At 36.4% G+C, this 14,458-nt stretch overlaps 1 long non-coding RNA gene across 1 annotated transcript in view; it reads right to left on the minus strand.

Annotated features, from left to right (window-relative positions):
* Nucleotides 1-14,022, minus strand: part of LOC105607925 (uncharacterized) — a 42,096-nt gene extending 28,074 nt beyond the window's left edge. Inside the window, exons 1-2 of the long non-coding RNA XR_001039063.5 lie at nucleotides 13,900-14,022; nucleotides 12,512-13,372 (exon numbers count right to left, since the gene is read on the minus strand). This is a non-coding gene — a long non-coding RNA (uncharacterized LOC105607925). The remainder of the gene's footprint in view (nucleotides 1-12,511; nucleotides 13,373-13,899) is intronic.
* Nucleotides 14,023-14,458: the final 436 nt, after the last annotated feature.

Raw genomic sequence — 14,458 nt, forward strand, 5'->3', positions numbered from 1 at the left:
GGGACTCTACATTAACATCTTGTCCAATTTTCTGTGCAAGAGTAAAACAATCACAAATAGATAAAGAAGATATATTCATTGAAAAATAAATTCTAGGACATGTCTTGTGATTTCTACAGACTTGGTACACCTCTTGGTACACCAAGATTTTATTGCAAGTAAGATGGTCCTAAGAATCATAAAGATACATTACTAAAGGAAAATTGTGTTGGTAGTTACAGTAAGGGCTTCCCCGGTGGTTCAGACAGTAAAGAATCTTCCTGCAATGCAGGAGACCTATTTCGATCCTGGGTCAGGATGATTCCCTTGAGAAGGGAATGGCTACTTACTTCAATATTCCTCCCTGGGGAATTTCATGAACAGAGGAGCCTGACAGGCTATAGTCCATGAGGTCACAAAGAGTGACGTGACTGAGTGAAGTTACAGTAAATGAATTCAGGTCACAAAGTATGTTAAATACATTTTAGAAAGTTGCTAAAACAAGGATAAAAGGGGGAAAAGATTCCTTTGTATATTTTTGCTAACTAGAAAATTTTACAAAGAGAACTAATTATATTATATGAATTGGGGTTATTCAGTGAGCTTCAGGGTACTAATTCTATAGGATAAAGTGCATGACTCCAACAAATGCAGTGCTGATAATATCTCTGAGTGTCGAGAATGCTCACAAAATTTTCCTCATGGCTTATCTAATGTTTATGGCAGAGAATAAAGAAATGGAAAATTTTTGCCAATGACTCTAAAGATAGTGGATTGCTAAACTCTTTCCCAGATTCAGGACTATTCTTGTTGCTTAAGATACCGCAATTCATATTTTTTTAATTACTCATTCTTAAGAGCCTGGTGTGTCATGAAACTTGTGGCTGTAACTTTGAAAATTTATTTTTTCCAGAGTTTTCAAAATGAGCAAAAATATTATAGTAAGCCACTGAACTTTCCAGACTTCTTCTTTACAACCACAAACTGCCAGCTCTCTATATTTCATCTGAAATGATTCAAAGATTGCTCACCCACTATACATCCCCAAATTCCCAGTTTGAGCAAGCATAGGGCAAGGATAGACATTTGATGAGGAGTCAAACCCAGAAGAGCATGCCTAGGCTTTTTTGCACATGAAATTGCTTAAAATTAAGACCAGCTCATTCAGGGACCCCAGAGCAGGTAACAATTCTTTTACTCTTCGATCTCTGCCACTGCAGGAGAGATATTGTATTCATTCATTTATTCATTCATCTGTTCAATCATTCATTCATTTACCAAGTACTTATTCATAGAAACCAATCCCCCTTGTTACCATATGAGACACACTCTGCTGGGTCTGACCAACAATAGTATGTAAACAAAGAAGCAAGGTGATTTCAATAGAAATGAATGAAAATGTATCCCATCTGCTTTCTTCTAGTTGTGTGAATTTGATAATTTCCTAACTTTTTTTGATATATTAATTTTTAAGATGTTAATGTTAGCATTTCTCCTAGGCTTTGTGAGAAGATTAAGTTAGATTAGGCAACAAAGTTCTTGGAAAATAATATGTGGTTCATTTGCATAAGATATATGCTAGGATGTCTGCAGTGCTACTTTTAATGTTGGAAAAAATGGAAACAAGCCAAATTTCCCCAGAGGAAAATGGAATGGATAAATGATATGTATTATATTTGTATGACACTTTGCTGCTCGGCTATTGAAAGGTACATAGTACTTGATTTTAAAAACTATAGACCTGAATCAGTTCTGATGAGATGGATGAAACTGGAGCCGATTATACAGAGTGAAGTAAGCCAGAAAGAAAAACACCAATACAGTATACTAACACATATATATGGAATTTAGAAAGATGGCAATGACGACCCTGTATGCAAGACAGCAAAAAAGACACAGATGTGTATAACGGACTTTTGGACTCAGAGGGAGAGGGAGAGGGTGGGATGATTTGGGAGAATGGCATTCTAACATGTATACTATCATGTAAGAATCGAATCGCCAGTCTATGTCTGATGCAGGATACAGCATGCTTGGGGCTGGTGCATGGGGATGACCCACAGAGATGTTATGGGGAGGGAGGTGGGAGGGGGGTTCATGTTTGGGAACACATGTAAGAATTAAAGATTTTAAAATTAAAAAAATAAAAAAATAAAAAAAAATAAAAAAAATAAAAACTATAGACCTTAAATTATAATTGAATTTTAAAATGTGGCATTAAAAGTAGAGAGAAATATAAAACATTCATTTACATATAGGTATGTATGCAGCACTATTTTAAAAGGAAAGAAAACATATATATCATATTTATGATGGTAAATATACCCAGAAAGAAGGAAAAGACACTATGACCAGGAAGAGGATAGAGGAATTCAGAGTTCTATACTTTATCTGTTATGTATTTTTTATTTTACTTTGAAAATAAAGCACGTGATAAACTTGGTTAAAAATAGTAATAGGCAAAATGGTAGGGGAGATAAAATCAATTGTATGAATAACTGAGATACAATATGAAAAAAATATTCAGTAAATCAGCCCTGAATATTCATTGGAAGGACTGATGCCTAAGCTGAAACTCCAATACTTTGGCCACCAGATGCGAATTGACTCATTAAAAAATACCCTTTTGTTGGGAAAGATTCCACACAAGAGGAGAAGGGGACGACAGAGGATGAGATGGTTGGGTGGCATCACTGACTCAATAGACATGAATTTGAGCAAGCTCTGAGAGTTGGTGATGGACAGGGAAGCCTGGTATACCACAGTCCATAGGGTCACAAAGAGTTGGACATAGCTGAGCAACTGAACTGCACTGATATGAAAAAAAATATGGTCTTGTGAAAGGAAAATTCTTTGTATATTTGTGGCCATCCTTTCTACAGCCAGTTACTTTAAGTTTGAAAGTTCTTTTTCTCTGACTTAGCAAAATTTTGTGAAATGGATGTGCTATTGGGTTTTAACTCCCATTTTTGAGTTAAAACGTATTTACTTAGGATAATCAAGATTTTTCTTGATATTTCATTTTTTGTTATTGCATTTTTTTACTTAATGTTTTACTTAAGTAAACATTTTTGTACAATGTTTTTTGCCGGGGACTTCAGCACATCTGCGTAATGGCACAGAACTCCTGACTGCTATTTTTGATCTGAAGAAGTCAGGGTGTTTCAATGAATTGTCACAGAATAGCTGGCACATGATTTCTCCCTGCCTCACAGGGAGACTTGATTGACTTGATTGACTTTTACAGATTCCAAATTGTCATTCTGCATGGCCTCATTGTATTACTAAATATACACATTTGTCTATCATTGCCAGCCTAAATTTTTTCCAACTCTGATAGCTTTTAACTTTCACTGAGTACTAACAGTCCATGCACATAGTCACTAAGTGAGATTGTTAAATTTCCATTTTCCATCTGACATAAATAGCTACTCAAGCAGATGTGGACTGGGATGGGTATTCCCTAAACCAAAGCTATTTGGCAGAGATCTGTCTTTCCTTACACAAGAGAAGAAAGGGTTTTGATGACTAACATCTTGACTCACTCCATTAATACTTCATGAAAACAGATCTCCTCAAAAATAGTTTTTGGGGGACTCAGGGTAGGGAGAAACTACTTCTAGGTGGGAATCAAGATATCTATGTGGAGAAAGTAGAATTTGACTTGAGAGAAGTTTTCATTCATTCATTTAACACATATTTTTTCAAGCAGCTAAAATTACTTTGCATTGTGACTAACACTGGGCTGAAGAAAATTTTACTAGGTGAAGAAAAAGGGATAAAAATCAATGAGCAAATGAGTAGTTTGAGTAGTTACAAGAATGTTTGAGCAATAGCAGTGGGTCAGTCTAGTGTTCAATTATCTGTTAATACATTCAGCAAACAGTTATACCATTTCTATATGGGCTTCCCTGGTGGCTGAGCAGTGAAGAATCTGCCTGCAATGCCAGAGACTGCCTGCAATGTAAGAGGCATGAATTTGATCCCTGGGTTGGGAAGATCCCCTGAGGGAAGGCGTGAAAACCCACTCCAATATTTTTGCCTGGGAAGTCTCATGGACAGAGGAGCCTGCCAGGCTACAGTCCATGGGGTCATAAGAGTTGGACACAATTTAGTGACCAAAACCTCGTAGTTGATATTGGATTAACTTCTTGGAAAACAAAAGTGACACAGAACAATACTGTCTTTTTGCAAGAATTCAAAATGTAGTGAGACAAATAAAAAATTTTCAGAAAAAAAACATACAATAATCAGTGTACATAAGTAGCCATGCCCCCAGAACTAAGCAACACCAAAAAAAAAAAAAAGGTAAATCTCCTGCCCTTAGTGAGAAACAAAAAAGGCAGGATAACTGATATAATAAATATTGAGATTAGGGAGAGACACAGGTAATATGTGCTTTGAGGGATTTGAAAAAATGTTGGGAAAATTTTAGGAGATTATAGATTATAGGAGAAAGAGACCATAGCTAGATATTGGATTAAAGAAAAACAAGAGATTCAGGTCAATGAGGGCCAGGTAGTCTGAACTTTAGGCTATAACCAGTGGAAATCTTTGAATTTTTAGTCAGAGATGTGATCTCAATGGCCAGTTTTGATGGTCAGCTTTACTTGTGACATAATGCAAAAGAATTATGGGACAGTTAGCAGTCCAAAATTTCCAAGGTTGGTTTAAAAATGAGGCTATAAAATGGTAGAGGATACCACAAACATTGAAGTAGGCAGGGAAATCAATAAAAACTTGCTGAATAATTGATTCAACAATTCTTTCCTGGTTTCTTGCCTGAGAGAAGAAAAGCACAAAACTTGGAAGATTTTACTTGTATCTCAGTCCAAATTCCACTGGAGAGGAGCAGGGACACAGGAGGAAGGAAGGGCACTGGGCCACACCACATGGGCCACGGCTGTCGGCAAATCCGTGTCCATCTGGTCAAAGGGGAAATTGGTTGGCCCGAGGTAAATAAATGGCCCAAGGACCATTTATTCAGAGTAAAGTAACAATTTTCTTTTTGGGAAATTTACCTGTTATCATAACTAAAAAGTAAAGTTCCACATACAGTGGTTCACAGCTTCACAGTAGCTATTCACATAGCTTCTATTCAACATTCCAGAAAGCTCTGCTTTGCTTTTCCAGATCCTTTCTTACTGAAAGTATTTGCAGGTAATTGAGAGTTGGGAAGTCTGCATTCTGAAATCTCCTCTACATATTCCTTTTTGCGAAAACACTGGCATCTCAAATTCTGTGGTTTCTTTCTTCACTTGAAAACATATCTCCATGTCCCTTTTGGTTTTAATATTTTATAAATCTCTTATAATAACCTATGACAATCATTTTACTTGAGGAATCAAGTAATCCCAAATACTTTCAACATCTCCTTTTAGTTCTTACTATTTTATCATCTTAACTTCACTCAACTTACATGCTCAGTTGATCTGTTGTGTCTGACTCTTTGTGACTCCATGAACTATAGCCCATCAGGCTCCTTTGTCCATGGAGTTCTTCAGGCAAGAATACTGGAGTTGTTTACCATTCCTTTGTCCAGGGATTGAACCTAGGGATTGAGCCAACATCTCCTGCATTGGCAGGCAGATTCTTTACCACTGAGCTACCTGGGAAGCCCTTCACTCAATTTACCATTCCTTTTATTATTTATGCTTTTAAACTGTGGTGTTGGAGAAGGCTCGTGAGGGTCCCTTGGGCTGTGAGGAGGTCCAACCAGTCAATTATAAAGGAAATCAGTCCTGAATATTCATTGCAAGGACTAATGCTGATGCTGAGACTCCAATTCTTTGGCCACCTGATGAGAAGAACTGACTCATTGGAAAAGACCCTGGGAAAGACTGACGGTGGGAGGAGAAGGGGATGACAGAGGATGAGATGGTTGCATGGCATCACTGACTCGATGGACATGAGTTTGAGCAAGTTCCCGGAGTTGGTGATAGACAGGGAAGCCTGGCAAGCTGCATTCCATGGGGCTGCAAAGAGTCAGACACAACTGAACGACTGAACTCAACATTTGACTTTTTATGTGTTCCTGTTGTTTCTTTGTTTTATTTTTCTTAAACTAACTTCCCTTTATCATTGGCAAACTTTTCTAATAACTTTTAATATATCATACTTTGGGTCCCAAATCATTTTTCTTGTCATTTAAGTCTTAGTGAAATTTTATCCTGTTAAATAGATGATCCACCTCCCAGAATTCTGGAAATAAAAGCAAAAATAAACAAATGGGACCTAATTAAAATTAAAAGCTTCTGCACAACAAAGGAAAATATAAGCAAGGTGAAAAGACAGCCTTCTGAATGGGAGAAAATAATAGCAAATGAAGCAACGGACAAACAACTAATCTCAAAAATATACAAGCAACTTATGCAGCTCAATTCCAGAAAAACAAATGACCCAATCAAAAATGGGCCAAAGAACTAAACAGACATTTCTCCAAAGAAGACATATGGATGGCTAACAAACACATGAAAAGATGCTCAACATCACTCATTATTAGAGAAATGCAAATCAAGACCACAATGAGGTACCATTCACACCAGTCAGAATGGCTGTGATCCAAAAGTCTGCAAGCAATAAATGCTGGAGAGGGTGTGGAGAAAAGGGAACCCTCTTACACTGTTGGTGGGAATGCAAACTAGTACAGCCACTATGGAGAACAGCGTGGAGATTCCTTTAAAAATTGCAAATAGAACTGCCTTGTGACCCAGCAATCCCACTTCTGGGCATACACACCGAGGAAACCAGAATTGAAAGAGACACATGTACCCCAATGTTCATCGCAGCACTGTTTATAATAGCCAGGACATGGAAACAACCTAGATATCCATCAGCAGAAGAATGGATAAGAAAGCTGTGGTGCATATACACAATGGAGTATTACTCAGCCATTAAAAAGAATACATTTGAATCAGTTCCAATGAGATGGATGAAACTGGAGCCGATTATACAGAGTGAAGTAAGCCAGAAAGAAAAAACACCAATACAGTATACTAATACATATATATGGAATTTAGAAAGATGGTAATGATGACCCTCTATGCGAGATACCAAAAGAGACACAGATGTGTAGAGCAGACTTTTGGACTCTGAGGGAGAGGGAAAGGGTGGGATGATTTGGGAGAATGGCATTGAAACATGTATACTATCATGTAAGAAATGAATCGCCAGTCTATGTTTGATGCAAGATACAGGATGCTTGGGGCTGGTGCATGGGGATGATCCGGAGAGATGATATGGGGTGGGAGGTGGGAGCGGGGTTTGTGTTTGGGAACTCATGTACACCCGTGGAGGATGTCAATGTATGGCAAAACCAATACAGTATTTTAAAGTAAAATAAAGTAAAAATAAACATTTTTAAAAAATAAATAAATAGATTCTCCTTGATTTTTTGTATGACCATGCAAAACTACACACCAAAACATTCCATCTGAATTCATTTAACTTGAATGAGTTTGTTAGTTAGGCTAAATCTATTATTCAATTAATCATGTATTCAAAGCTACACACACACATACTCACCCCTCTGACATAGTACTCATTGGTCTTATTTATCTATTACACTATTAAATATCTGAGGACAGAGATCTACCTAACTTAATTCTATTAAAATAATGTAGAACTAATATAGATCCACATTTATTCTAAGTGTGAACTAAATACAGGATAATGATGATGTTATGCGTTGTTATAAGATCTGTGTCCAATTATCAGAGTGATTGAACTGGCTAAGATACTGTCAAACTTCTTACACAAATATGAATAAATGGAATTATATGTTTAGAGGGAAAATGTATACCCAAAGAGATTTTAAGTATTAAAAAATTATCCTCATACCCTTATACCATTTTTTTCTAGGAGTAATATAATTCTAAGGGACTATCTGAGGAACACACAATGAATGAGATTAAAAACAAGAAATTAAACATTTAAGTACATATATTATAGTGCTAAGGGGCTTCCCAGGTGGCTCAGTGGTAAAGAACCTGCCTGCCAATGAAGAAGACATAGGAGACATGGGTTCGATTCCTGGGTTAGGAAGATCCCCTGGAGAAGGGAATGGCAACCCACTCCAGTATTTTTACCTAGAGAATGCCATGGACAAAGGAGCTTGGCAGGCTACAGTCCACAGGATTGCAAACAGTCAGAAAGGATGGAGTGAATGAGCACGGATTATAGCACTAAGTGTTAGTCACTCAGTCATGTCCAAGTCTTTGTGACCCCATGGACTGTAGCCCATCAAGGCTCTTCTGTTCACGGAATTCTAGGCAAGAATACTGCTTTGGGTTGCCATGCCCTTCTCCAGGGGATCTTCCTGACCCAGGGATGGAACCCAGGTTTCTTGCATTGCAGGCAAATTCTTTATCATCTGAACCATCAGCACTAAAGAGCTACATAAAATTTCAATTATAATATTCATTAGAAAAAAGCTATTTTATTTTTCTCTCCCTCATTTATTTCTGAGGGGGTTGATATATATCTATAGGATGGGAGATAAATATTAAATTTTCTACCCAAACCAGACTTTATCACTAACAAGAGGTCAGTGGAACTCTTGACATGTCAGCAGGAATCCCCAACTACAGATTCAGTTCATTTTATCTGTCTCTCCTTTTGTTCTTTTTCTGAATATGAGGCTGTCATTGGCTCTAGGATAAGTATACATTATTGGCGTTTGGTTTATCCAAAACAGCATATGCTCAACTATGCTAAGTAGAGGTTTAAACTTGAAAATGATGTGGAAACACTACTTTGGTTGTAGACACGTGGGAGAAAAAAGAAGAATTTGCCTTTCCATTGCCAATGTTCTCCACATCAAGGAGACTGGGCTACAGTTGTCACTGGTGTGTTTCCTTTTTTATTTTGCACCTCAGAAGCCCTTTCTCCCTTCTTTTCCTCACTTTTCCTCATGTATGAGAAAGGTCAAGAGGCCACAAATGCTTTTCCTTTAAGACTGAACAGCCATGGGCTTCTTTTGTAGGTTAAGAAAGAGATGTAGTGTCTGAAGAGACCCTCTGCTTAGCTCTGACTTACCAATGAGTATCATGGTAGAGTCACAGGTTAATTCGCTAAAACAGTAATTTCTGTTTTGTTCTTGTTCTGAATTCCCTCTGTTTGAACAAGACAGGCAGACACTTTGTACTCTTTCACGCCAGAAGAGTCTGTGTAGTGTACTCTGCCTCAAATATTCCTTTCTTTTTTTTAGAAAATGAAGTTATTTAAAAATAAGACTATAGGGATGAGAGGAAAGAGGGAGAAATGGTCAAAGGGGAGAAAAGTTTTCTTCATTCCAACGCAGGGACTAGAGGCTCACTGCCTTGTGAACAGGGCAGACCAAAGCCTTGAGGCACCCAGAGAAGTGGGAGGAACAACGTATTACTGGAGGCGTCACTTGACTTCCAGCACAAACGAATTATGCTTTGCTCAAGAAACGTAGACATAGCCTGAGCATTGGTGCTCAGCAAGGTAATTTATGATCTTGGACAACGGATGTCTAAGGGGTAACTCAGTGTGAACAAAAGGCCCTTAGAGCTTAAATAATCTGAATGGGAAATAGGCAATAAGTTAATGATTCAAATTTAAGTTTTTGCTGCGTCTAAGGGACAGAGCCTTATTGTCAGATTTATCATGATTTGAAGGGTGGTTAGAATCCTACCCTATTTATATACTACACATACTAATAAAGGGGTTGAAAATTAAATAAGATAATATTAATATAAGAATTCATATAGCAAGTGGATGCCTCACAGCAGGTAGTTAGCTAATAACTGCATAACTCTTAGATATAATTGCAGAAAGCTGTCTGATCCTTTAAAGGACTAGGTTCTGGGCCTTAAACAGTTAATATATTAAGTCCATTGTTAATTTCTATTAATATGACTTTGGAGTTTCACAGGATGGTAAATGTCAAGCCTGAATGCTGGCTAATAGTCTTGAGATTTTGTCCTGATGGGTATTTTAGCACAAACCTAACAGACTGTACATCTCCTGGGGAGAACTGAATAGTATTTCCATAGAGTAAGGGAAACTGTAGGCAAAAGTTGAAGTAAAACTTCTAGCAAAATTACACAGCAGCTTGCACAGTTATAGACTGTGAAAATCAAATACCCATAGCATATCTTAGTGTTTCATTTAGTCATTAATTAATCTAAGTTTATTTATTCATTAAATAAGCATCTATTCAGTGAGTCTCTATTAAAGTAAGTCTCCCCAACCTACTGGCTGAGGACTGGTACCTCCTGTTGGAACCAAGTGGCATTAGATTAGAAATAAAGTGCACAATAAATGTAATGTAATTGAATCATCCTGAAAACCATCCCCTCTATCCCCAGTTCGTGGAAAAAGTGTCTTCCTTAAAACTAGTCCCTGGTGCCAAAATGGTTGGGGACAGCAGTATTAAAGGACAGGAATATTTATAATAAATTATTGAACAAAATAAGCAGTGGAGTGACCTTGTGGAGTTTATAGTCTAGGAGGCAATTTATCCATAGTGAGATACTTTTTTGGAACAACATAAGAACACCTAATTGTTAACTATAAGTCTAACTAGAAATAGCAAGCTCTGAAATAGTAAAGGAAATAATAGTCTGTCCCAAATAATCTGTGGTTGTTTGGACCTGGAATTTTGAGCTGCATCTACATGCATAAGGATCATTTAGCATTTATTCTACAGTTTATTAGACTCTGATAGACCATGTGCTAGCTATTGCAAACACAAAAAGATGATGTCCCTGCAATATAGACATAATGGCTTATGAGATAAATGTTATTTTCACCATTCATTTTGAAGATCAAGAATAAAGATGGTGTAGAAAAGAAAGGAAAATAAAGAAAAATAGAGAAGTCCCTATTTATGGATCACATACTTCAGGCCCGATACTATGCTGAGCATTTTATAGATTACTTCACTTAAGAGCTATAGCAGCCAAAAAATATATTATTATTCCATATTCATGATGAGAAAGCTGAGGGTGAGAAGATATGTTACCTGCTAAAAACTATTTAGTTAGTTAATAGGAAACCTAGAATTTGAAGCCCAATCAGTATTATTTTTTCACCTATATCTTAAATCTTAGCAATAGTACAAATTTATATTTGTCATGAAAATATTTTAAAATGTCTAGTGCATTGGAATCACAAACTAGGTAAAATGTGAACTCCATGGTTGAAAAATGCCAGTATATATTCAATTTGAGAATATTTTCTGGGAAATAAAAGAGCTGCTATAAATGACTGACAATGAATGAATACATACATACATACATACATACATTATTTTCCACATAATTTTATGTTATACTCAGGCAAAGATGTTTAAATTTAACATAATCTGCTTCAGGGCAAATTAAACATTGTTTAATGATTAAAGAAAGTGTTATATTTTAAAATCTAAATAAAAGTATACCTTTCAGGTACCATTTTCCTTGGGAGAAAAATCATGTTTATTTCAATATAAGTAACATATCTTATCATTAGCTTATAATTTTCATGTATTACTTTTTCTAATATTTGAGTTTTTAACTGAATATATGAAAATGTGTCAGCCTTTGAAAGTTTGAAAAAAAATCTAAAATTTTAGTCTCTGGTTAGCTTAGGCATAGAGTTATGCAAAATACTTTTCACTTCTGGCAAAAACAACAGGAAAAAAGCATTAGTCTCTCCAGGGTGATTTGGTACTTCCTACTCTAGGATAGTCCAGAAACAAAATGAGGTCAGAATTTTTCACTAATTTCTGGCCTTCTGTTCCTCCACATTCTGGCAATGAAATGTGGAAAACATATTTGTTCAAGGGCAAAGTGAACTTTTTCTGAACCTCTCAAGACATCCACTCTTAGTCATAGGAAAACAGAACTTTTTGGTTCTTTTTTAACTGCAACTACTGAAACCACTAATGAATCGTACAACGGCTTCTCCCAGTCTCCACTGTCAGCAATCATTTTCCTTTATTTACTTACCACATTATAAGTAATATTATGCCAAGGTGTGGATTTACAGAATGCTTGATCAGAGACAGGAAATCAGTTTTGTTGTCAGAATGAAATAGCCGATATTCTTAAAAATGTTCCCTCTCTGCCTCCTAAGCTATTTAAGCCAAAATTACTAATGAAATAGGAAGCATGGTTAATTGACTGAGTAGGATGAATTCTTTTCTAAAAGGTGGGAGCCTATTACCATGTTTGTCTCAATTAGCCTCCAGAGTTATTTGCTTATTTGAGGGTGGTCATGGAAAAGAGTTTGAGGTTGTTTTTTATTTTATGAATGAGAAAAGAAAACTGACATCAAAACAGAAGGCAATATTTGTTTAAATGTTACACTACTGGCTGGAGTCCCAAGAGGTTTTCAAATATTAAATGCTTCTTCTAACACAGTGATTAACAAAAGTAGGAATCTGCACAGTCTAATTGCAAAAGAATTTACATAGATATAAACTAAAAACTAGGAGCCCTCAGGGAAGAGACAAATATGCTGAAGAGAAGTCAACGGTGTCTCTGAAATGAAGAAACAAGAAAAGAAAGCAAAGAGAAATTACCTTTCCATCCATCTTCCCCCAAATCGTCTGCTTCACTACTTGAAGGGGTGTTGAGTAACTTTCAGCAATCGCTATTACAAGCACTCAGCTGAGGATATTATTACAGGTTGTGAAATAGAGCCTTAGGTATACGAATTTTTATTTTATTTCACTCATTTCTTCAGTACTTCATTTTAAGAAAATGCACTGATAGCATTACTGGTAATAAATGTATTTAAATTCTTTTCAGGAATACCAACCTGACGTTTATATTTTTGTTTGACTTTTTTAAAAAGTGAATTTAGAGCTTAATATTATAGAATATAAAAGGTGAGCTACATGATTTGGGCACAGACTGATCCAGACCATATGTTCTACCCAGTTTAAATGTCATGCTCCTTGCTGTTTCTATTGTGTTGTGACTTGAGAAACACCAGGTTTCCATTCCAATTTTCTTATATAGCTTCAGGGCTTAAAAGCACAAAGAACAATTACTTTAGAAATTCTTTGAAAAGCTATTTAGTTTGCTTTCTTATTTTCAAGAATTTTCTAAAGTCATGAGAGCATATACCTTGGATTACAATACACCAGAGAAGAAACTCTCTTTAGTACATGAGGTGTCTTGTTGCATGCATGCTTGCTAAGTCACTTCAGTCGTGTCCAACTCTTTGCAGTCCTAAGGACTATAGCCCACCCACCTCCTCTGTCTGTGGGATTCTTCACCCGAAAATACTGGAATGGGTTGCCAAGCCCTCCTCCAGAGGGTCTTCTCTATGCAGGGATCGAACCGGGGCTCTTCCATCTCCTGAACCGGCAGGAGAGTTCTTTAGCATTAGTGCCACCTGGGAAGCCAGGCTTTGTGCAGTGGCCAGTACACATTTTCTGTAAAAAAAAGAAAAAATTAAGCTTTCTGCATAGTCACCTATTTGCACTTCAAAGAACTTTCACTTTCCATAAAGTATTATTATTTTTTATTTTTTTAACCTTTAAATGATTAAATATATAAAATTATTCTTAGCTCATGGACCATATTAAGAAACCAGGCTGAAGCTGGATTTGCCCCTGGGTTGCAGTTTGCTGACCCCTGACTTGGTGCATTGGTTAGAAATCTTAGTCTTGAAAGTAGCTAGTCTTGAATATAATGAAAATTCTACCATTTATATTACAAAATAAAACTCTCTATATATCCATTTTTACAAGCACAGCATCTATTTTGCAATATGAGGGTTAAGTAAAGTTCTTATTGTACACTCATTGAAGTAGGTTTATTATTGGGCTATAACTTTTTCAAGCAGTGGAGACCTGCATCACTGCTTCAGTCTCCATATAAACAACAATAGCCAATTACTATCACTGGCAAATAATATTTTGCAAAACTTGAAACTTCTCCATGTCATTCTCCTTCTTACCTCAACCAATGCTGATTCTTCCAGATTTAACTTAGAGATATTTTTCTTCCAACTCTTTACTCATGTTCTGAACTTCTTGTAAATGCTCTGAGATGATTCATTATCCTCTGAAATTTTGACATCAAGACAAGACTGAATTTTTTGACTAAATATGAAGCCCTATTGAAAGTCATTGCTTAACCACATGAAACATTCCCAGAAGAAGAATTGCTGGTTGGTATTTTCTGAAAATTTAAGTTACGTATCTAATGCTTTATATTATCAAGCTTTCATTTTGCTATTTATATTATAGTAATATTTGCTGTTTTTATACAACTTCAAAATCCTGTTGATGTTTAAAAGGATATCTTGTTTGATTTTTTATTTCTTCAACTAGTTACCTCAGTAGTGCTCTTGAAAATCTCCCTTTTGCCTTTATTTCCTCCTTACTATTTCAAATATAACTATAAATTATCACTGCAAGGAGGGCTTCCCAGGTGGGGCAGTGGTAAAGAATCCTATATGTCAATGCAGGAGGCACAAGAGACTTGGGTTCGATCCCTGGGTTGGGAACATGCCC

This window comes from Ovis aries, chromosome 3, assembly GCF_016772045.2.
Source record: "Ovis aries strain OAR_USU_Benz2616 breed Rambouillet chromosome 3, ARS-UI_Ramb_v3.0, whole genome shotgun sequence".
NCBI classification, from domain to species: Eukaryota; Metazoa; Chordata; class Mammalia; order Artiodactyla; family Bovidae; genus Ovis; species Ovis aries.